The sequence below is a fragment of the Carassius carassius genome, chromosome 6 (assembly GCF_963082965.1).
Source record: "Carassius carassius chromosome 6, fCarCar2.1, whole genome shotgun sequence".
NCBI lineage: Eukaryota > Metazoa > Chordata > Actinopteri > Cypriniformes > Cyprinidae > Carassius > Carassius carassius.
Window position 1 is genome coordinate 8,679,966 of NC_081760.1, and position 24,789 is coordinate 8,704,754.

A 24,789-nucleotide genomic window follows, 5' to 3' on the forward strand; every position below is an offset into this window, starting at 1 on the left:
GTTTCCTGTGGGTTCCAGCACATGTGGGAGTAGATGGAAATGAGGAAGTGGATCATAGCAAAGGAGGCGCTGAAATTATCTTATATAGAACTGAATATTCCACTTTTTAGTTAAGGCTATAATTAAAACATCCATAAAAGGCAAATGACAAGTACAGTGGTATGAGGAGGGAAGAGGAAGACATATTTATCAAATTCAAAATAAAATTGGTGGTGAAAGAGAAAGTCGAGGCAATAGAAGAGAAGACACAATCATTACAGACTTCACCTTGAGCATGTACAGCCCTTAATTATATCCTGTATAGAATGAACAAACATGAGTCTGGGAAATGTAGTCAGTGTGGATTAGCAGAAACTGTAGAGCATGCATTAATATGCTGCACTGCTTATCAAAATGAAAGGATAATTCTGGTGGAAGAGTTAAAAGAAATAGGGATAGGAAATATTACACTTAAAAAACTGCTGAATAATAGCTCGGAAAGTTATAAAGCACTAATAAAATATTTAAGAAAGGTGCATCTGCATCTGTTTAAGATGATTTAGAAGCCAATTTATTATTAGTGATACTTTTTGTTTTTTTCTCTCAGCTTAGTCTTTCTTCCTATTCCATCAATGAACCACACTCCAGCTCAGGTTTCGGGAATGCGCCTTTTTGTTTGTTTGCCAACCACCATAAAAAGCCAAAAGAAGATCATTTTGGAAAACACCATAACATCTGCTGCCAAAAATATATTACAGAAAGAGAAATATTCAGAAGGAAACCACAGGAAATACTAGATGCAAAGCAAATACTCGGCCAAACAGGAAATTATACTTATTTAATTGTATGCTTGAGGGAAAGGTTAATAAATATAATATACAGTATAATTTAATTTTAATTTTAATTTTTGTAATTTTAGAAAGTTCTGTTACTCTGGTCCACGCTACAGTATAGTGGGTGGCGGTAATGTACCTTAACGTTGGATGCCCCCCGACATGAAGAAAATGACGATTTCGTCAGAGTCACGTGAGCCAGCTAAAGCGCCAAACTTTGAACGCGAGCGGTCGCTGACGGTTCATTTGATAAAACATGTAAGTTTTTGACCTAGTTACAAAAGATATCGAACGAAATAAATGTTAAGTGTTTACTTACGAAACGCACACAATGCCAGCTGAGTTAGCCTGATTTTAGAGGTTGTTTCCTCTTATTGATGTCATATTTTGTAGGACGGAGCACGACATACCTATAATAATTTTGAGCGATGACGACGACGACGAAGATGATAAAGGTGACGTCTTGATGACCCACAATGATTCCTCTGTGCTGATCGTTGAAAATGAAAGGAACGAAGCAGGTACTCTGTGTTACATAAATATTTAAACATCTAAAAAAAAAGTTATCATGGTGAGCATTCATTTGCACCATAAACGATATACCATACGGCAATACCATGTACTGTAGTAGTAATGGCATAGTTTTTTTTATGATCATGGTAATACAAATTTTTCCTTCTTGTACAATGCCAGTAACGTTACATAAACGTCATTAACGTACCATATATAAACAATATGGTTTATGAATACAGCAGTCCTTGACTAGCACTGTGTTCTGTTTCTCTTTGGTTTCTGTTGATCTCAGATGTATCAGAACATCTCGAGGAGTTGGATGAAGACTTGGCCATCACATACTCCCAAACTGCAACAGTGCTTCCACACGCAAGATATGACTGCACCCTGGCATTCTGGTCAGTACAACAGGGACGCCTCTCTTATGTAAAGGACTTGTTTTGTGTCTATGAGTGTTTATGTGTCTTTATGTGTTTGTTTTTTTCTAGTCGAGCAGAGCGGGACCTTTCAGGACCTCTCGAAGATAATGGAAAGCACTGCGATCAGTGTTTCTGCTATATCTGTGACAAACTGGCGTCCGTGGTGAGATCACTGACTTCTAACCTAACTCAGACTCTCATATCTGTCTAGGGTTGCTATAGTGGATGAAACTAATATGCAAATGTTATCTAATGACAAATCAGAAGGTGATAAAGCTAATTTTTTCATAGAAGTGAATAATTTTTTAAGATGTTGGGACCATTAGAATTATAAATATTTTTAATACATTTTTTGTGACCTAAATTGATTAAAATCAGTGAAAATAAATGAAATTAAACTGTCAAGTAAAGTCACATTTAAATTTTAGTCTGACAGCAAAATTGTCAAATAAGATTTATATGTCTGATACAGGGTAGTATCTTACAACCGGAACACCTCGGAGAGCTGCAAAGATAAGCTTTAATTAAAGGATTAGTTCACTTCCAGAATAAAAATTCCCTTAATTTATTCACCCCCATGTCATCCAAGGTGTTCATGTTTTTCCTTCTTCAGTCGAAAAGAAATTAAGGTTTTTGAGGAAAACATTCCAGGATTTCTTTTCTTCCATAGAGTGGACTTCGACAGATACCAGCGGGTTGAAGGTCCAAATTGCAGATTCAATGGAGCTTCAAATGGCTCTACACAATCCCACCCAAGGAATAAGTGTCTTATCTAAAGAAAAAATAAATAAAAAGTTCTATACTTTTTTTTAACCAGAAATCCTTGTCTTGCACTAGCTTTGCGATTTGCATCCATAACTTCATGCATTACATAATTATGTTGGAAAGGTTGTGTTTTTTCCTAGTGGAAAAAATCTTTTAGGTTTTAAAAGATTTAAACATCCAGGATTCGTACACAGACAGTCCATTTTAAACAATAAACTGATCCAAAGACATACATATGTGTCTCTTTTCCCATTGGTACCTGTTGAATTCCACTATATAAAGAAAAATCCTGGAATGTTTTCCTCAAAAACCTTTCCTTTTCGACTGAAGACAAAGACACGAACATCTTGGATGACATAAATGGGGTGAGTAAATTATCAGGGACTTTTAATTCTGGAGTGAGCTAATACTTTTAAACATTATTATTTTCTTTGTAAAATTGTATATATTTATTTATCATGGGACAAAGACTTTGAAAGTTCATTGGACATACCAATGAACAGATCATCATAAGGCATCCTACTTTTATCATATATCTACACTTTCTGGATCATCTTCATCCACACTGGTCTTCCTCGACATTCCACAATATGCTTACCTTACTCACTTGAGTAATTTTTAAATGGAAATATTTTATTTGAATCTAGAGCAGGGGAGTCAAACTCAATTCCTAGAGGGCCGGAGCCCTGCAGAGTTTTGTTCCAACCCTGCTCTAACACGCATTACATATAGTATTCAAATAAGCCTGAAGGACTTGATTATTTGGATCGGGTGTTTTTAATTAGTGTTGAATCTAAACTTTTCAGGGCTCCGGCCCTCCAGGAATTGAGTTTGACCACCCCTATTCTAGACTCTTCCCAGGCCTAATATCCTTGACTACAGAAAGAAACATTATTCACACCACATTTGCAGCTGTTTTTCAAAACATTTGCAGAATAATCTTGAAATTTGAGAGACAGAAGAGAGATGAAAAGAAAAAATATAACTGAGCCTTCTTCCAAGAGTGTGATGGAATGAGGAGGGCTGTGCTCAGTAGTTATCTGAGGCTTTGCATTTGAGTGCCTCCAGACATCATCTCCATGCTTATCAGTCAAAATTTAACTCTTACAATGTACGCCATGACCTCCGTTGGGCAAAAAAACTTCCTCCCTCTATGGGTGCTTCTCAATTCTTATTTGTGCATCCTCGTTTCCTTTCCTCGTGTCTTAGCTCCACCTCTTCAGGATGCGAGGGAAGGACGCAAAGAAAAGACGTGAGGATGGAGGACTTGAATCAAGTGAAATGATTTATCCTCACTCCCTTCAGCGTTACTTCAAAGTGTCATCAGCTGTGATTAAAGGGATCTGCCCTTATGTTGTTAAAGTTTGTTAATTAAGACATTCATAATAAATATTAATAAAGCAAGATGCCCAGTTTGAAATATATGACATGCATGGTTTATTTGAAGTGAAAAGGTAAAATATAAATAAAAATGATTACAACAGATGTGAAGGGGGAGGAGAATTTATACGTGCGTCACGTTAAGTCGATAAAAGACTTCCGCATAGGATACACCTGTATGGCGTTCGGATGAGGTCATTAATATGACTTTGTAACATGCACTCGTCTCACTGAACGTCACGTCTGCGTCTGCCGAACGTGACGTCTGCCGAACGTCACGTCTGCATCTGCCACATTAAAATTCGACTGTGTGAACGTGACGTCAACGTGACATCTACGTCTGCAACTTTTACAGTTTGGCTGCCTGAACGTCACGTCTGCATCTCTCTGGGTTCTTCCGTTTTTTTTTTTCATCAATAGCGCACATTTATCTAGAGTAAAAAAAAAATTGTATGGTGAAATGCATGATGTGTGTTTCTTTTTTTTTTCTTTTTTTTTTTCTTATCCATAGATTTTATTTTAGGCAAGTCGTGTTGATTTGTGAAAAAGGCTAAATTGATCAAACATATGCTCATTGTGCTTCATGCTGCTGGCCTCTTGGTTGTTCCTTAGAAAAAAAAAAAAAAAATGTTCCAAACATATTTCTAAAATAACTTAGTAAAGAAACAACAATAGATATGACCACTTTGCCATTAAAAAACAAAACTGAAATATTGTAATTGCTGCAACATCAGCTGTGTATGGGAAAGAGAGAGAGCAAAAGACAGGGGATCAGTCAGACTCTGGACTAGAATTCTGATAAGCTGTGTAGGGTTTTATTCGTTCCCTTGTTTCAACTAAAAGTTCCCCTGGGCTTGGCAGGCCTCCAAACTGCCCGGACCCTTAGGCACCTTCATACCCATTTTTTTTCTCTTGCAAATATCACAAAAGTTATATTGTTTTTTTTTTTTTTTTTTTTTTTTTTTTTTTTTTTTTACATCAGTTAAACAAGAAGTCAATATTAACAGATTTCTGTTTAAGACACACCATCTTGCCTGTTTTTGCTCTATTTCACCAATAAAAATAGCTCATTCTAGGGTCCGGTCTTTTAGGGTCAGATTTGCATGATGTCGCGACTGAAAACGTGTGGAAAACGCTAGACGCGCCACTTTCTCCTTTTTTTCCAAAGCACTCTGTAGCCTGCGCTTGCGGTACAGTGGCGTCTGCTGTTGCTAGGCAACCATGACCCGCTCTCCATGAAGACGCAGAAGTTTCAGCAAAAAATAAATGGATTTCCAGCACTATGTTGTATTCCAGCACATAGACTATGTTGTACAGTATAGGGGTTGGAAAGACTACTGATTTCTACTAGTCGATTCTTTTATAAAAAAATGTTTGAAAAAATGAGTTACTCGACTACTCTTGGTTTATGCTATTGAAAATGAAAACACATATACAACGTCGTACAGTTACTTGATAAGACCGTTATGACTTTTTATCTTTTTTTTCGTAGTTATCACTGAACAAGTATGTCGTGTTAAACTAAAATAATTATTAATTTAATATATTAATAATTTAAAATAATATTTATCATGCAAGCAGAAAGATGTCATGACAAACGTTTAGTGATCATTTGAACACGACTGAATCAATTCAATGCGCACATTTTCATTACGCAGAACTCTTTAAGTGAGTCTATAATGTTTAGTGAACTTCACTAAACAAATGTGTGTGTACGCGCAAACCAGCAAAAGGTAAAGATGCAAACATGTAGGACAAGTTGAAAATGTATCCGCATCTAAGCTGATTATTAGCCTGCTCTCTCTCTCTCTCTCTCTCTCTCTCTCTGTCTCTCGAGAACTGATTTGTTTTTTGAGACACTGAGACGCGCAACGCGGCTGTTTGATTGGTGAGCGTGCTGTGCTTATTCCATTCATTCGTTTCATATCATAGCCTATAAGCTTTAAATCATTGCCTTTAAAATATATAAAAATACTATAACGTTTATGATGTATTATTATAGGTAAAATAACTCTTGCAACGCTATGATTTCTGAAAGATGCACAGAGAGGCGACAACAAATGCAGTGTTTGATTTGTGCTCTTTTTGCTCATAAAGTTTACATTTATTCACTTCACACTCGTGACTTTAGAGCTCTCTATATAATATTGCGCTGATTCTCTGGCTCACCTGTTATCTAGCTAACCCCGGACTGTGTCAGCTTCAGCCTAGTATTCAGGCAGAATTATTCCTTGTCCGTTATTCGTTTTTTAAGCCATTATCCGAGCCATTCCGAATAAGGTATTGAGCTTCAGTCACAACCCTAATTATAATATTACATATTTTATTTTTAAATGCAACATAGATAAGGTCATAGAAAGTAACAGCTCCACGCAATACTGTAATTCTAAAATTCACATCGTACTTGCAAATACTTTGTATGCATTATGGTTAATGCATGCTGAAGTAGTCGATTGTTTCCGACAGCGCTCGACTAGTCTATGCAAGCCTAGTACAGTATGACAAAAATTTCGCTGTATTTATGTGCCCATGCCCAGTAGAGCCAAACGTATCCCTTCTAGCCTTGCCGCGTGCATTTGTCATATCCCGAGCTTTGCATGTGTGTGTGTGCACTGTGCCAAGGCATCAGTCATTTTAATTTTTGACCACAGACATAATGTCAGCAAAAGCAGCATTATTAAGTAAATAAAATGAAAATAAAGTACATAAAAATAATTTGACCTTACAGCTCCAAACTCTGTTCTAGAGGGCCAGTGTCATTTATAGTTTAGCTCCCAGGGTCGGATTGGGGTAAAACCAGTACTGATTACCAGGGACCCAAAGGAAGAGAGGGCCCTTGAAATTATGAATCTGAAATATATTTTATTTTACCTGGATATTTTCATGGGTGGGGGGCATGGGGGCCCATCAGGACTGCCTATGCATAGGGCCCGGGATCTTGTGTAAGGCCCCTGTTAGCTTCAACCCTAATTATACACACTTGAACCAGCTAATCAAGCTCTTACTAGACACACTAGAATCTTCCAGATAGGTGTGTTAAGGCCAGTTGGAGCTAAACTTTTCAGGACATTGGCCATCCAGGACCTAGTTTGGAGACCCCTGTCCTACAGAGTTGTTACTTTGCACATGCTTTTTGATCATTACAAATAAAAATGTAAAATTATTTTCTCAGAATAGGAGATATGCTGTCTCTCGCATCACATACATTATCAGTAGTTATGTATGTGGTCTTGAAGAGGACCCTTTTTTCTCTCATTTGGACTCGGTCTTGACTTGGACTCGAAACTTTTGGACTTGGACTTGACTTGGACTCGAACCTCTTTGGACTCGGTCTTGACTCGGTCTTGACTAGTCCTGGACTTGGACTTGACTTGAACTCGGCAAAGCTGGACTTGACTACAGCTCTAGCTCATTCCAAACAGAGCCACGGTGCTGTTTTGTGTCTCTGAGCATCATGACAGTGTTTCGTTCCTGAATTAATCAACCATTTAAATGATCATTGACTCACTTATTAATAGTGACTTTCTGCCACCTACTGGCGGTTTTCATTTCACATTTAAAGTAGTTTAAAGTATTTAAGGTGTTTTTCTTTATAATTGTAAATATCAGCAGGCTTTTCAACGTTTTACTATTAAAATATCAAAACATTATTTCTCCATTTATAACTACAGGTTAAAGAATTCATGTCCTGGATTAAACAGTGTGTAAATACATCTAAATGCCTCTTCAGATGCAGTTGTTTCCTCTGCATTGCAACAATATATTTTGTTTATAATGATCTTTATTGATTTGGTAAAAGCCCTGAATGTCGTATAATTCTAATTGACTTTATTGATTGAATCTAAGAATTTGACGCTAAATATAATGCACTCTTCTAGGAAAAAAAATATAAAATGCACACAAAGGGCCCTATTTTAATGATCTGAAACGCAAGTGTCAAAGCGCGAAGCGCAAGTAACTTTGTGGGCGGGTCTCGGCGCTGTTGCTATTTTCCCGTAGGGATAAATGGCTCTTGCTCCCGGCGCAAATCTAAAATGGGTTGGTCTGAAGTAGCTTCATTATTCATCGGTGTGGTTTGGGCGTAACGTGAAATAAACCAATCAGAGCATCATCCAACATTCCCTTTAAAAGCAGGTGTATGATTGTATGTATGATTTGCAAAAATAACTGTTGCATCTGTGTAGATTACATGAGCAAAGTGTATGCACGTTGTGCACGCTATACATTATGGTCAAGCATGCGCCCTTAAAATAGCATAATGAACAACGCGCAACGCGCCACTGACTTTGGAATAGGTTTTTTCTGGCCAGTGGCGCAATTGTTTAATGGAACAGCAAAATAGCAACAGGGATTGTTTGCGCCGGAACACGCCTCCTTTTTTGCGCTGAACCGCCCAGGGAGCGCAAGTTCATTCACTAGTTTAGCGACGTGCTTCTGTGGAGGGAAAAGCGCGCTTTGCGCGGGTGCAAAATAGGAATGACACATGCGTCGGTGTACAAAGTCAATTGGGCTGGGTGCAAGATAGGGCCCAAAGGGTAATAATAACTTTTGTTGGAAAATATTAATTTCCATCACTGCTGTGAACTGACTACGCAGAATGTAAAGAATATCAATAACTTTAGGAGTCAGCTTCTCCAACACACTCAGAAAAATATAGTCTGATTGTGGTTATGGCTAAAAATCCTAGAAAATATCGAGATATCATTTATGTCTCTATCGCACACCTTTATATAGCCTATTTAATTCTTCTTTGCTTGTTTGGTACACATAATTCACTGATCATAAAGCTTAAAATAAACTTATCTTAGGTTTTCTCAACGATAACGATCGAGGACACGACAAATAAATAAATAAATAAATATCAGCCTATTCTCACCATCATTACTCCAGTCTTCTTTGAGACATGGTCCTTCAATGTATTTTCAACGTCGGAAACAATTGTGCTGCTTAATATTTTTCTATGATATTTTACAGGATTGATTCATGTATCCTGGCAGATTATTATTCAAAATATAGAAATCTTTATAATTTAACATTATTGCTGAATAAAAGTTTACATTTAAAAAAAAAAAAAAGGAAAAAAATGTTTAATAATAAAATTATATTAGAATCCTAATTTAGATTTTAAATGTAAAATATAAGAGAGGTGCGTGAAAAACTGAACATTAATCAGGCATAATATATTTTACAGCCTTTATTATTTTACAGCAACAGTCTCAGATCTAGCAGCCGATTGCGATCGATGGGTTGGCCATCAAGACGATCAAGTGCTGTAGGCTACATTAAAAATGGAAAAAGATAAAAACACAATAACCCTCAAATGTAATTTCAAAAAGGATTTCATAAAAATAAACGGAATAATTCATGTACATTGCATATTTAGTGCATCTTTTTCCTGGCCAATTCAATCACACACAAAAAAAAAAGTCAGACGCAGACGTCACGTTATAATGCAGACGGAGATGTCACGTCCATTGAGAGCAGTGAATGAAGTGCAAGTAAATTGTGCATTGCCTCACACACTGCACTGAGCCATGTGAGGACCGTGTTCTGATCCGTGTTAGGGAAAAAATAAATAAATAACTTCACTGCTACATGTGAATCACGCATGAACGTCTGACCCCCAATTTCCACCGGCTGCATTACGGCTCCGGCACGGCGGCGGAGTCAATAGGTTTCCATTAAAGTCAATGAGTGTATTTCCACTGAATGCGGTACAGCTGCGTTCCGACTCCGGCGATCCGCAGCCCTCCGTAGCAGATACGCAGAGCTTCTATTTTTGCCGGATGCCGGAGCACTCCGCAGCACTACAGGGCAGAGTATGCAGGACAGGAAGTCGAGTGACAAAACAGAACAGCCAGAAACAAAATAAAAGATCCGTTTAATTTTCTAAATAAAATACACCACGCTCATATTTCCCTACACTACACCTTGAAAACGTCATAATGGGCGGAGACAGGCTGGAAAACTGGATGGAAAACTGTTCCTGGTTTGGTTCTGTTTATAGAAACTACATATCGCGCGATCACACCAGAATTCGCGAGATTACATGGGGCCTCGTGACGTCAGCTGTCAGTCATGACCGCAGCCGTTCCGCAACAAATCCGGACCTGGTGGGTATTGACGAAAGACGGAACACGGAGCTGTCACGCAGCAGAGCATGCATCTGGTGGAAATTGGGGGTGACTCGACACTTCACTGCCACACGTGATTTACGTGACGTCTGCGTGTTGTCTACGCCTCGTCTGCGTCTTAAAATGAATGCATTTAATAGCAAAAAATTAAGATGTCAGTGAGACGTTCAGTGAGATGAGTGCATGTTACAAAGTCATATTAATGACCTCATCCGAACGCCATACACCTGTGTATCCTCGCTCATCGCTCCTCATGAAGCCTCCTCCCTCCTCGATCCTCGCCTCCTCGTGGTGCAATTTGAGAGTTGAGATGTCCTTCAAGATGGCTGTGCTCGATCGGTTTCCGGTTCATAGGATGGAGGACGGAGGAGCGAGGAGACAAGGAGGGATATTGAGAAGCACCCTATGTCACCTACAGCCGCAGCCGCGCGCAAGCGCCGCGTCAGGCACGGTTCTGACGGGTTAAGACACAGAAAACGCGAAGCAGCCGCCACGCAACTGACACGCAGCAGAAACGCCACGCTCACGCCACGCAGCGTCACCGCCCTTAATCATCATCAGTCACTTGTTATATAGCTTCGAGCGCAACAACACAAAAATGAGCGAAGAAAGCGAAAATACACAGTCATCCTCAAAACCAGTGCCAGAAGAGCTAACAGCGAGATGTGGTTCAGCTTCTTTAGCCTGGAGATGGTTTGGTTTTGACAAAAAAGACGAGCAACAAAAGTCGCCCATCTGTAGAATTTGTCGCATGCAGATCGCCGTATAGCAGACCGCCAAAACCAACCTCTTCCATCATCTCCGTACAACGCACAAAACACAGTTTGAAGAGTATGAAAGGCTTCGTGCTGAACAAAACAGCACTGCTGCTACAAACACAGTACAAAAAAAGAACAGACACAACAGACCTTGGCAGAAACATTCACAAAGAAAACACCATATGACAAAAAAAGCGAAAAGTGGAAAACGATTACAAACTCTGTAACAAGTTTTATTGCAAGGTCTATGTTGTCAATTCAATCAGTCGAGGATGGGTTTCAAGAAATGTTACAGACTTTAGATCCCAGATATAACCTGCCTTCAAGGAGATATTTCAGTGAAACAGCTCTACCAAAACTGTTCAAGTCTTGTCAACAAACGCTGTCCCATAAATTGCAGAAGGTCACCTATTATGCCATGACCTCCGATCTGTGGTCCAGCAGAACCTCGGAGCCGTACTGCAGAGCAGTGTCTGTTTCATTTATTTTGTTCCTTTTGTCTTTTTTTTTATCCTCATCTTATATTAAAATAATGTGCAAAAATGTAATATTGTGTTGTGTTCTAATGTTTACATTTTGCAAAACAACTTTTTTTAAAGAGGTAGTCACATTGTTGTTAGTCTATTACTAATGGACTGTTTGCAAAGCACAAAGTTAATTTATTATGTACATATATTGTACTGAAAAAGCACTGTTCTTGTATTAAAATAAATATTTAGGACAGTATCTTGGTTCATGTTTAAATCAATAATGCCTCATATCTTTATGTACTAGTAATTCCATACAATAATAGGTAAAATGCAGCAAGTCAAAAGACCAAATGGACCTTCTTTGCCAATTTGCACACACTTCTTTAAAGGATTGCAAAATTATCGTCTGAATATCTATATCGAGATATTGAAAAAAAAATATTGAGATATACAATTTTGTCAATATCACCCACCCCTAACCTGCGCAAAAATCTTTTTATAAATTCCAGTCAGGGGAAGATTGTGTTTGCATCTCCACCTCGACTCCTCCCCGAAATCACCATTTAAAGAAGTTCGCAGATATATTTTAAATGATCTCATTCTTTTACACTGGCAAAATAGTATTTACATTTTTTTAAACAATTCAAATCAAATTAAATAATGCAGTTTTGCTGATAAGAAAAACATATTTTAGCTATTTTAGTGGAAACATATAAGCCCATATTTATTGCAATATATTGTCTGATTCGGTCACTGACAAAGTATTTTAAAAAAGGAAACATGCAGATTTTACTGTTTTCTCCTAGTTATGTCCTGCAAATATAGTGGAATTTTTCATGATGTAGAGATGACTTTACATGACATTAACAACTCCGTGCAGCTGTGGTTGTACAGTAATGCAGCAGTGTCCGCCATATTGCAGTAAGTGCGCATCATTGATCATTGTTCTCGCTAAAATATTTCTCATAACGTGATCTGTAGTTTAGTTTAAAGATTAATTATTGTGCACCTATAGCACTCCTCGCTGTTATAAAAAAGTAACATGTCACAGAAAAATTGTTTATTGTTAATGAAATTATAGAATTATGTTGTTTGTAAAATGTAATTTCAGTGTTAATTTCCTTTAATGCAAGTGGAGTATTTAATGTAAATGTGTATATCAACATGAGTTTATAATTACTTTACGGTGCGTCCTTATTTTCACAAAGTTTATTTTTGATAAATCACGATATGTGTGTGGAAAATTGCGCATATATTATGCCCAATTTGTGCTTACGCAACGTTTATAAATGAGACCCCTGCTCTTTAATGCATTTGTTTAGATGTAAAATGAAAAAGGTAATACATTGTTTTATCTTTGTTCTACTTTTTTTTTCTAATTTATAATAACAAAGAAGTTATAATATTATTATTATATATTATAATAACTATTATTATTAATATAGTTCAAAAAATAACTGGAGGAAAAGATGCAACGTTGCTAGGTGATTTTGCTTTGGAACCTTCAGAAAACTTTAACTCAGTTCAAACTTTTCTCAAAATTTACTTTGCTGACTCTATCAACTCATTTTTCACTAGATTCCAACAAAACAGACATAATTTTGAAGGTCGTTTAATAGATGTTAAAACATATTGTATTATATTGTTTTAAAGTTTGAGCTGTTTTTTTTATTTTTATTTTTTTAGTTAAAGTTTTTTTTTTTTATTAAATATGAATCATATTTATGGTAAGCAATATAAAAAAAAATTAAGAAAATGCGGGGGAAATTAATTTCCCCCCAAAGTTAATTATTTGTTGTTGTTTTTTTGTCCAAAATATACATAATTTAATTGACTGAATCCTTCCTGAAGACAGTTTCTTCACATGGTGTATTGATGAGTCCTAGGCCTGGATTGTGTTTTGATGGAATTTGTCCATCTTTGCTGATTTAACACACATCAGGCTAAAAACATGCCCACTTTTGTTTTTATTTAAAAGTGTGAGTTTTGGACCATCCCTGGGATTTGCCACTGTAATGCCCATAAGCACAGTGTCTACTGGAAGGCCCTCCGTAATAAGAGTCTGATGGGATTTCTGCATGAGCTGAACTTCACCTTTGACCCACTTGATATGGATTCAGACCTACGACATGCATGTATGTTCTCTGACTTGACTAATCTGCAGATTTATTGTCTTAGGTCCTTTGCTGATGTTTGAATCGTTTGTGTGTTTATGTGGTAGAAACGTCACTGCAGAAATTTGCTGGAAGTTTAGCAAAGAAGTATGCAACTTTTTTGTTGGGCTTTGAGAATCCCAGCAAATCAACAAGCTGTCCGTGCACCTGTCACCGCAACATTAACAGAACTACACAGTGTAAACCCATTGGACGTAAAGGATGTTATAAACGTCACTTAAAGCTTCAGGAGTATGAGTGAGTGATTCTTTTATATTATTTTCAAATGAAGTAAATTTTATTTTGCTAGTTGAATCATCATAAAATTATTTAATAAACCAAATTTTGAAGAAAAAAATGTTAGCTTAATTTAGAAATCGTTTCATTTAAATTATTTAGGTGGAATTAAGAAAACTGGTTTAAGGATTTTATTTTCGGTAAGAAATAAATGTTTTAAATGTAGTGTTATAGTAGCAAGATTGTAGGTATGATAAATAATAGTGATTTTTGGCAAACACCAATAATTATAATCAAATTCAGTAATCAATGCAAAATCCTTGCTATGTTAAAATTGCTCTTTTTGATTCTTGCAGTTACACTGTTGTGAGTCAACATATCAAAATGTTTTTGAATGAAGCGATGAAAGAGAATCCAAAGGCTTGTGTTGTGATGCTATTAGGGGCTATTAAGCTTTTTGTCACCCACACGACTCCTGGGTAATCTATTTTACACTCTTGCACATTTGGATCCCTGTTTTTGCAATGTAATGTATAATTACAGCTCTTAGTGTGTTATATCTCCTTTTGCAGAAATATACATGCTACTGACACTGTATCTGAAACTGTGTCAATGCTCCTGTGGAGGTAATGGTACAAACAAAAGTAATTTTTTATGTATTTACTAGGCATGGGCCGATTACCGGTTTCAAGGTATACTGCGATTTGAAAATGTCACGGTTTCAAAACCACTTTTATTTTCCATTTATACAGTTCCTGCAGTATGCGCTGTGTTCCATGTTTCTTCAATGACTGAAAGAGTAGGAATCCCTCAGATTGAGTGCAGTGTAGAGAGTAACACTGACCCCTCCTCCTCCTCCTTAAGGCCCGATACACTTCATATTCAGCGTTCCTTTCCATCTCGCACACAGCCGCTTCCGCTAAGCTTTCAAAAGTATACTCAACCGCAGATGAGCGCAGACGGATGAGCTCACATGTGCAGTACCACGGGGTATGCGGCTGTCCGTGAGCCCTCTTGATGATGAAAAGACTGTAATTATGTGATCGGCAACCGGCCATTTTTTTGCCTTATTGCAACTCTCTGTTCTGGCCTTTTGCACAATGTCATTTATGTGATAATATAAAGTCTAACAACGCCCGTTAAAGGGACTGTAAGTAGGAATTACTCCCATCTAGTGGTGAAATTGTATTTTGCATTCAAACTAATTTTGCTCTCCAGCGCCTCACTTTTTCAAATGCGCGTTGCATCTACGGTAGGCGATATGTACCAAAAAGCTTTGACAGGATGTCTTCTAATAGCACTTCGTTTTGGCGATGATGTTTTCTTCTCCTGTGGCGCGGCATATGTATGGTCCATAATAAGAATGCAATCCAGACTTTTAAACTTGCCGGTGCAGTTTCAAGCGCCTCTCATTGCTCTGCACCTGCGTTTCTGGCTCTGGCCGAAAACGCGTTGTGGAAACGCGTTGGCTTAGTACTTTTTGTCCCTCTCTGCTATTATAGTTTTGCAAGATGGCGGAAGTACATGGAAGCCTCCGTCGACCTACCCGTCCCATGTATATAAAGATAATAAATTCTTCATTTACGAGGATTAATTTAAACATTGGCATAGGTATTTGTACACCATTGAGGGCATATTTATGAATAAAAATATTGATTTTAGATAATAAAATAACTAAAAAGTTACTTATTGTCCCTTTAACACAGGCCAGAGATGCTGAAGATGGATGCACAGAAAAAAATACTGTAGCAGGCAGATCACTCACTGTTTATGATGCAAGAACTATTGGAAGAAAATGCTCAATATTGATTTGGGGGTTTATATGAATGTATTTCTGAGGGAAGTCTTCTGAAAAGTTTACTAGGTATAATTTCACAAAGCTTGTCAGAACATTCTGTTTTTGCTTTAAATTGGGTTATTATTCAATCAAATTATGTGTATGTTTATTATTATATAACTAAACGATATGAAATGATATGAATATGAATTATATAACTAAATGATATGAATATGAATTATATAACTAAATTATATGAAATGATATGAATATGAATTATATAACTAAAATTAAATAACCAAGTACAGATTTAGGTTAAATAAAGATGTCAGTATTAAATTTTTCTATTTTTTAGGATTCTAATGTTCTGTATGTTGCTCAAAAACTACATATATTGGTTTAAATATATTTTTTTACTGAGTCATTTGAAAACATTTCATGGCTGTAACACAATACCGTGAAACCCTGATATTTTTGCTTAAGGTTATCATACCGTAAAAATCTCATACCGGCCCATGCCTAGTGTTTATTTTACTTTGAGTTTGCTTTTTCTGTGTCTTAAAACTATGTTTGTCTTCCAGATTTATGATCAAGGTGTGGACGCTTTTAGTTGTCTTTGATTTTTCCAGCTCTTTTATAAAGCACTTGGAGTCCTTCTACCAGAAGCTTCCTCTGCCTTCAAACTGCACATTGCCAAAAAGGTAACACCACCTACCTGCTGTTTTTTTTTTTGTTTTTTTTTATTAGCTTGCTAATATAGTAATTGTTTAGTTGTGGTCTGTGATTGATTTAATTATCTTTTCGTTGGCTGCAGTCTGAGTGTGCTACCTTGGGATGATTCCTTGCTCTCTGCTGTGATGAAAGGTCAAAACATCACTGGAGAGAGTCAGGGCAAAGGTCGGAGGCATAAAGTCTTGTGTGAACCTGTGGTCGTGATTCACGCGAGAGTCTGTAAACTTCAACAGCAAAACAAGTAATGCCCCTTCCTTAGTGTACTTTTTATGCTTTGTTTACTAGTTATTAAAACACTTTTCATGTACTTGAATGATATTTGCAATAAATCATATAGGCCTGCAAAGTATTTTCACACAAAGCTCAGCAGCTGTTGAATTCAAATATCGGTCATTCAGGTTCTATGCATATTTAAAGGAAAAGTTTTTTTTTAAATAATGTAGCAATAGCTAATAATAGTTTACCAATGTGTTTAATACATTAAATACAACCCTATTTAAATCCATGCCAGGGTTTTTTCCCTTGTAAAAAGAACAGAGCTTTGACCTTGCTGTAGCCCTTGCCAACTATAATAAAATTATAATCTACCTTTTTAACATGCTTGTTAGGTACCGTGAGCTGGCTCGCTATCTCAAAGTTGTCAAAAGCATCAATAATCCCACGTGAGTTCCAGCTGCGTATTATGAACATACATTGTGTTATATATGCAGATAATTGTTATTACTATTTATGGTACTGTCTGTCTGGGATTTAGGATGCAGAGAATGAAAGACTTGGTTCCCCTCTGCCTGTGTAAGGTAAATAGAAATGAAGCCTTTTCCTTCAGTGCTTTTTACATTAATACACATCATATTCACAATTCTACACTCGTTTTGAGAAATAAAAAAATTATTTTACCCAAAAATGAAAATTTGGTTAATTTACTCGGCCTCACTCATCCTCTGCAGTTAATGGTTGCAGTCAGAATGAGTCAAAAACTAATAAAAGCATCACAATAATCCACAAGTTATCCATATGACCCCAGCCATCAATTAACCTCATATTAAGCTTTAATAAATTCAAGATGGTTTTAACTTTTGAACTGCTGCTTCCAGCTGTAAAGCTATTTCATCTGAATTAGGAGAGAAATATGCACAGATCAAGATTTTAACAATTTTAAAGCTTTGTTTAGAGTTGTTGTAAACTCAGAAGCATAGACCAGGAGACTGTTGGGTATCTTCAGCAGGACTCCTTATTGAGAATGCGCTGCAGTCATCAAAAGTCTGACTAAAGCAGTAATATTTCATCGTTTATATCCATTAAAGGGGGAGGGATACATTCAGTAGAGGTGGAGACAATCTCACCCATAGCATGCAAATGAAGTACAGGAATCAGCCCGACACTGGCATTTTCCCAGCCTTGATCTCATCAGCATAGTGTCATTCAAATGCATAGGTGCTAATCCAATCAGTCTGACAGTATTGCCATATTTCCACATTATCACAGAGAAAAAGGTACAGATGTGCCTTGAGCTTAAAAAGCCAAATGGTCAGGAAGAGCATAAAGACAAAAGGTAATCTAAGACACTTGGGCTTCCTGATTTGATCTTCTTAGAAATATCATTCTTTTTACCTCAAAATGTAACTATACATAACTTTTTCAGTTTATATTCTATTACATTGGAACCTAGATTTAACATTCTACTAATTTGTAATCCCACACAGTTCAAAATGTGTCTGTTGAGTTTGATGTGTGCGGACAAGATCACTGGATGAACTAGAGGAAGAGTTATGAACTCCTATTTTTGACCAGAAGCGATGGTTTAAAGTTAAGACTTCTCAATCGATTTGTTTCTTAGAAACATGCAGCTTTTTGCTTCATAAGATGTTAACTGATGGACTGAAGTCGTGTGAATGGTGAAAGTTTTTGTCACTATCTTTTGATAACACCCATTCACTGCAGAAAAGTGATGTAGTGCTGGATTTCTCATTAAACACTAACTCTTTTATATCCTCGATCTCCTGAATGTAATTACGTTTTCAGCAAATTTTTATTTTTGAGTAAGATATAAAATTCAAAGGTACAGCACGCACATCCAAAACAATAAAACTGGGTGCTGGGCAGACAAGTAGTTGCTAAGGAGCATTTTCTGGTGTGCGGACTCATTGTTCACCTGAGTAAGATATAAAGTCATGACTCACTGGGGTTTTCAAACTTGTAAGGAATTCACGGCCAGTAGCCAAGGACCCATTTCCTAAATTATAAACCTGTATGTTTATGTGTTTAGGATGGTGACTACACTGGTGCAGTGTCCCATATTTTTTCTCCGATGCCCGTTGCCATGTGCCTCGCCTCCCGTCTCACACCTCCACAGTTCAGAGCTTATCTCAGAATTCTCACATCAGGCCATGCCCCTGATGTAGCACAAGAACTTGATACAGCAAATGGCCATATGATCCCACCTGATCCTTTACTGAGCACTAAGTGGAGACCCATCAAAGGTAGAGAATTGACAATATTCTTGTCAGAAACATACGCAGAAATAATGACTGTAGGTTCAGATCATATGAACTATCACCATTGTGTTGCAAAGGCACCTACAGGATTAGTTTGTTTCAAACTAAATCATAGCACTTTCATTGAGTAAAATGTTAGAAAATGTAAGAAAAACAGACAAATCTTAATAGTTTGTACATTAAAATAGTCAGGTGTATTCAACTTGTTTGTTGAAGAAATGGGACTAACTTTGTGACAAAAGAACATACTTTTCTAAATAGTTTTTCTCAGACGTTTTTTCAGTCCTTTTTAATCCTATTCAATGAGGAAAATTAATTTATTTTGACAGCTGCTGATCACATAACTTTCAGATGAACGTGACTTTTATGAGCAGTTGCATTCAGATGGAATGTTTTAAATGTGATGTGTTTCTGTGCCTTCATTAAAGGTTCAAATTCGTTCAAGATGATGGAGGTACTGAAGTTTGCACTGAGGGTTCTGGACTGTAACAGCATTGTTTTTGCTGATGTAGGTAATACAATATAAAATGTCACTTTATGTAACTTATTATTTCATGTGTAAATGCTCAGTTTCCTTTTTTTTTTGATACACTCAAGTGAATTTAATACTTTTACCATACCATTTTATTTATATTTATCGCTAGCTACCAAAATACACTTGGCATTTATTATCAAAAAACATTTTCTCTGTGTCAAATAGTGTATTTAGTTTTTTGTCCTTGCATACTGAATGTGCAGGAAACAGCTCAGGTCATTGTGATCATCAGTTAGATGCCACCTGTTATAAAAACATAATTTTTTCTCCCTTATTAACTCTTCATGTGTGCTGGCTTTGTAGGCTTCTAGGCAGCTAGAGTGTGCAGTAAGTGCTCTTTTAAGGTCTGGCATCTTTTATAATGGATGTCTTTATATGTTTGTAGTCAGAAACGTGGTTTTATCTGCTCAGCGTTGTCAGTTCCAGTATTACTACTCCAGATGGTATTCCTGTTGGTGCTTTCTATGCTGAGCCTGACGGCACCTATCAAACGGTGAGAAGAGTATATTTATTTATTGTCTGTCTGGATGGGGAGAGGGTTGTAAAACATAAGATGTTTTAAGATGGAGACTGATAGATGTTTGTTTCTGCTCAGGAGACCAGAGACGCTGCAAGTGCAATTCTTAAGGAGCTGACGACGACTTCCTGTATACAGATCCCCAAAACCTTTGAGAGTGTGAGTTTTAATCAATTAACTATTTCAATATTTTTTTTGGTCTAAACCTTAGATTATTGAAGACTGGTATTTGTGGTAAATGGCAATATTTATCTATCAGGGTGTATGATACCATGACATTATTCCAGTATGTGTGTGGTGTTTATATATATATATGTATATATATATATATATATATATATATATATATATATATATTAGTGGTGGGCCGTTATCGGCGTTAACGTGCTGCGTTAACAGGAGACTCTTATCGCGCGATAAAAAAATATATAAGGCATTAATCTTATGCGCATCACGGACAGCGACACTGAACCGAGCTCTCTTCTGCGAAGTTCTCCTCGAAGTCCCTCCTGCACCTGAACGAACAAATACAAATCGCAGTTTGAACAAACAAAAAGATGTGAAAGAGCCCAATTCAGTACTCGCGGTGTTCTGGTGTTCAGGGCTCACGTAGAGAAAGGCGTCTCAAAATACTTGAACGTCCAATTTGCTTATTTTTGCTCTTGTGCCGACAAATATATACAAAATATGTAAAAATATCCACCTTGGAAATTATGCTCGAAAAAACTGTCAGTTATTTCTTAAGTGAAAGTAAACAGTTAAAGAAAAACATGGGATGTGTATTATATTGGATGAGTTCATCGTCTTAAAGTGACCACGCCTAATTTAGCTACTGGCTGCTGTAATGTTAATCCAAGAAAATGAAAATCACTCACTGCTCTTGACTGAATTACTTTGTAGTTTTAACAGTCAAACCAAAAATTATTCAGACACCAGATATAATTTTTTTATATACAGTCGTGGCCAAAAGTTTTGAGAATTACATAAATATTGGAAATTGGAAAAGTTGCTGCTTAAGTTTTTATAATAGCAATTTGCATATACTCCAGAATGTTATGAAGAGTGATCAGATGAATTGCATAGTCCTTCTTTGCCATGAAAATTAACTTAATCCCAAAAAAACCTTTCCACTGCATTTCATTGCTGTCATTAAAGGACCTTCTGAGATCATTTCAGTAATCGTCTTGTTAACTCAGGTGAGAATGCTGATGAGCACAAGGCTGGAGATCATTATGTCAGGCTGATTGGGTTAGAATGGCAGACTTGACATGTTAAAAGGAGGGTGATGCTTGAAATCATTGTTCTTCCATTGTTAACCATGGTGACCTGCAAAGAAACGCGTGCAGCCATCATTGCGTTGCATAAAAATCGCTTCACAGGCAAGGATATTGTGGCCACTAAGATTGCACCTAAATCAACAATTTATATTTAAATTTTTTATTTTGTATGTTAGTTTATTTTTATTTATTTGTGCTATTTACACAATGTTTAATTTTTTTTTCAAGTTTGTAGGTGTCAAGGTACAGAAACCAAATAATTTAATGTAAAATAGCACTGGATAGTCTTCAATGTAAAAATGAAATATACAATCAAACCTACATTTATTCAGACACCTTTAACATTTCTCACATTATTACAGTTTTGCTATATACAATCGTGACCAAAAGTTTTGAGAATTACATAAATATAAGTTTTCAAAAAGTTTGCTGCTAAACTGCTTTTAGATCTTTGTTTCAGTTGTTTCTGTGATGTACTGAAATATAATTACAAGCACTTCATACGTTTCAAAGGATTTTATCGACAATTACATGACATTTATGCACAGAGTCAGTATTTGCAGTGTTGGCCCTTATTTTTCAGGACCTCTGCAATTCGACTGGGCATGCTCTCAAACAACTTCTGGGCCAAATCCTGACTGATAGCAACCCATTCTTTCATAATCACTTCTTGGAGTTTGTCAGAATTAGTGGGTTTTTGTTTGTCCACCCTTCTCTTGAGGATTGACCACAAGTTCTCAATGGGATTAAGATCTGGGGAGTTTCCAGGCCATGGACCCAAAATTTCAACATTCTGGTCCCCGAGCCACTTAGTTATCACTTTTGCCTTATGGGACGGTGCTCCATCGTGCTGGAAAATGCATTGTTCTTCACCAAACTGTTGTTGGATTGTTGGAAGAAGTTGCTGTTGGAGGGTGTTTTGGTACCATTCTTTATTCATGGCTGTGTTTTTGGGCAGAATTGTGAGTGAGCCCACTCCCTTGGATGAGAAGCAACCCCACACATGAATGGTGTCAGGATGCTTTACTGTTGGAATGACACAGGACTGATGGTAGCACTCACCTTTTCTTCTCCAGACAAGCCTTTTTCCAGATGCCCCAAACAATCGGAAAGGGGCTTCATCGGAGAATATGACTTTGCCCCAGTCCTCAGCAGTCCATTCACTATACTTTCTGCAGAAGATCAATCTGTCCCTGATGTTTTTTTTTGGAGAGAAGTGGCTTCTTTGCTGCCCTTCTTGACACCAGGCCATCTTTCAAAAGTCTTGGCCTCACTGTGCGTGCAGATGCGCTCACACCTGCCTGCTGCCATTCCTGAGCAAGCTCTGCACCGGTGGCACTACGCAATGATGGCTGCACGCGTTTCTTTGCAGGTCACCATGGTTAACAATGGAAGAACAATGATTTCAAGCATCACCCTCCTTTTAACATGTCAAGTCTGCCATTCTAACCCAATCAGCCTGACATAATGATCTCCAGCCTTGTGCTCGTCAACATTCTCACCTGAGTTAACAAGACGATTACTGAAATGATCTCAGCAGGTCCTTTAAAGACAGCAATGAAATGCAGTGGAAAGGTTTTTTTGGGATTAAGTTAATTTTCATGGCAAAGAAGGGCTATGCAATTCATCTGATCACTCTTCATAACATTCTGGAGTATAACCGTGTTCTTAGTGATGGGAAATGTTCTTCATTTTAATAAATTGAACAATAGTTACATTGTTCATGTAAAAATACAAAATAGAATTCTTTGTTGAATTTTTTTTCTTGATGGTGTAAGTAATGTTCATATCACCTAAAAAAAAAATCAACGTTAAGAGACTTCGCAACATCATTGCACGCCATAGATGTGTATGTGTGCATATATATATATATATATATATATATATATAGTGATAGCAAATTAAATGCACAATTTTTTTTTATATGCCTGACATAGTTTACATAATACTTGTTTAGATATTATTTATAGTTTTTGATTATTGGTGCAGCATGTAATGATGTTTTACTTTCTTTCCATTAGGGTTATCCTGACCAGGGTAGACTGCTGTTGGCCACTCAGGCTTTGGTGCTGCGCATTTTCCACTCACAGCTTAGGCCCATCCTCAATGTCATCATGTCTTTCAGGGTGCTTATTTTCTCTAGTTTTTAGTCAACACGGGCAAGTTCAGACCTTCCATGTACAGCTAAAAACAAAAATAAGAAATTTAGAAGTGTTAGTATTGTATCATCCTATGTTAAATCCTATGTATCATCCTATCTTTGGATAAAAGCGTCAGCTAAGTGAATAAATGTTAAATTCAGTAGTCCTGATTTTGTGCAGTGTCTTTTGCTTTCAGTTCAACCTCTGGGCGCTCCGTTGGTTCTTCTACAGTCTACTGGTGAGGCCAGAAGTGCTGCACTACCTCCTTTGCTGTCTTCTGGAGGAACTGTCTGATGAGCGATACCAACTCTTACAGAGGTAAGAATGTGTATTCTGCTCCCACACATTCACCAAAACAAAATCCTTCATGTTAAGCATGTATGTGCTTTATATCCACTTCAGAAAATGGACTGAAGCCGAACATTCCCTGGTTGCATACTTTCTCTTCATGTACTTCTGGGAAAACAGTGTGGTCCTAGACCTGAACACCTATCCCACCAATAGCCTGCTTGCCACTTGGAATGAGTAAGAAGGAGCAGTACATCACTATAGTATAGTCATATGTCATGTCATTTATGCTCTTTATTACATAATCATCTAGATATCCATTACATATTTCAGCACAGAGTGTGATGGATGCATGAATATTAAGAGGCAATTTCTAATGTGTTCGATTGCACTGGATGTTTTGGATATTACTGGTTTATTTTGTCCAATGGGATATAAAAAGGATGATTGGGGATTAAACAGGAATGCCACTATAAAGCTATTAAGCAATTTGATAATTTGTTAAAATAAAGTGCATATTATGAAAATGAACATCAACAATTTGCAAATGCACTCTTTGATTTCAGATCACAAAACCTTTGGCAATTAAGCTTGAAACTGTATCTTGAATGCAATGTAAGATATTCTCCATTAATTCATGTCTTGGTTAAATATAAACTTTTAAATATATATTTGATTAAATCATAATATCTTGTTTTTAATGTGAGCTACCTTTCTCTCTCTTGCAGGAGGCCAAACTTACTCCAGAAAAACGTAAAATCCTGCATCTAATCCAGCAGCAAGACAAAATGGGTCTGACCAGCATTTGACCGTTTTAAAAACAAATAGTTTTAATGTACATACAGAGTGGATTTAATGTTTTCAAAGATTATAAGTGTCAGATATTTTTTTTTTTCATATTATCCAGAACTTTGTTTTTCTTGTCTGATAATTTACCGGTATTTTGCAACATTATTCACGATTACAGGACTGTGATCAATATCTGGAGAATGTTAAATAGTTATATTCAGCAACAGAACAATACACAATTCTTTGAGCATCAGCCATAATGTAAATAAATGATCGTTTTAAATCAAACACTGATATGAAGCTGTTCAATTTTGCTTTGTTGTAGATTACTTAGTTGTAAACTGATATTTCTCTGGAATCTTTGCACAAGAGATTAGACCACAATATTACCACATCAATATTCAAAATCCTTGTCAACAAAATCTCAAAGCACGCAGAAAGTGTAAATATGCTGTTATTGCTGGGCAAAAGCAAATTTTCATTTGAAGGCAATAAAATCTAAGCTTAACAATGGTGCAGTACACAAATTGTTGGCAATTGTTACAAAAAGTTTGTGTAAATGACTTTTTCAGAGTTTGAAAACAGAGTTTGTGGTGT

General features: G+C 36.8%; 1 pseudogene; it reads left to right on the forward strand.

Moving 5' to 3' along the window:
- Positions 1-976: 976 nt before the first annotated feature.
- Positions 977-24,719, forward strand: LOC132142349 (uncharacterized; annotated as a pseudogene).
- Positions 24,720-24,789: the final 70 nt, after the last annotated feature.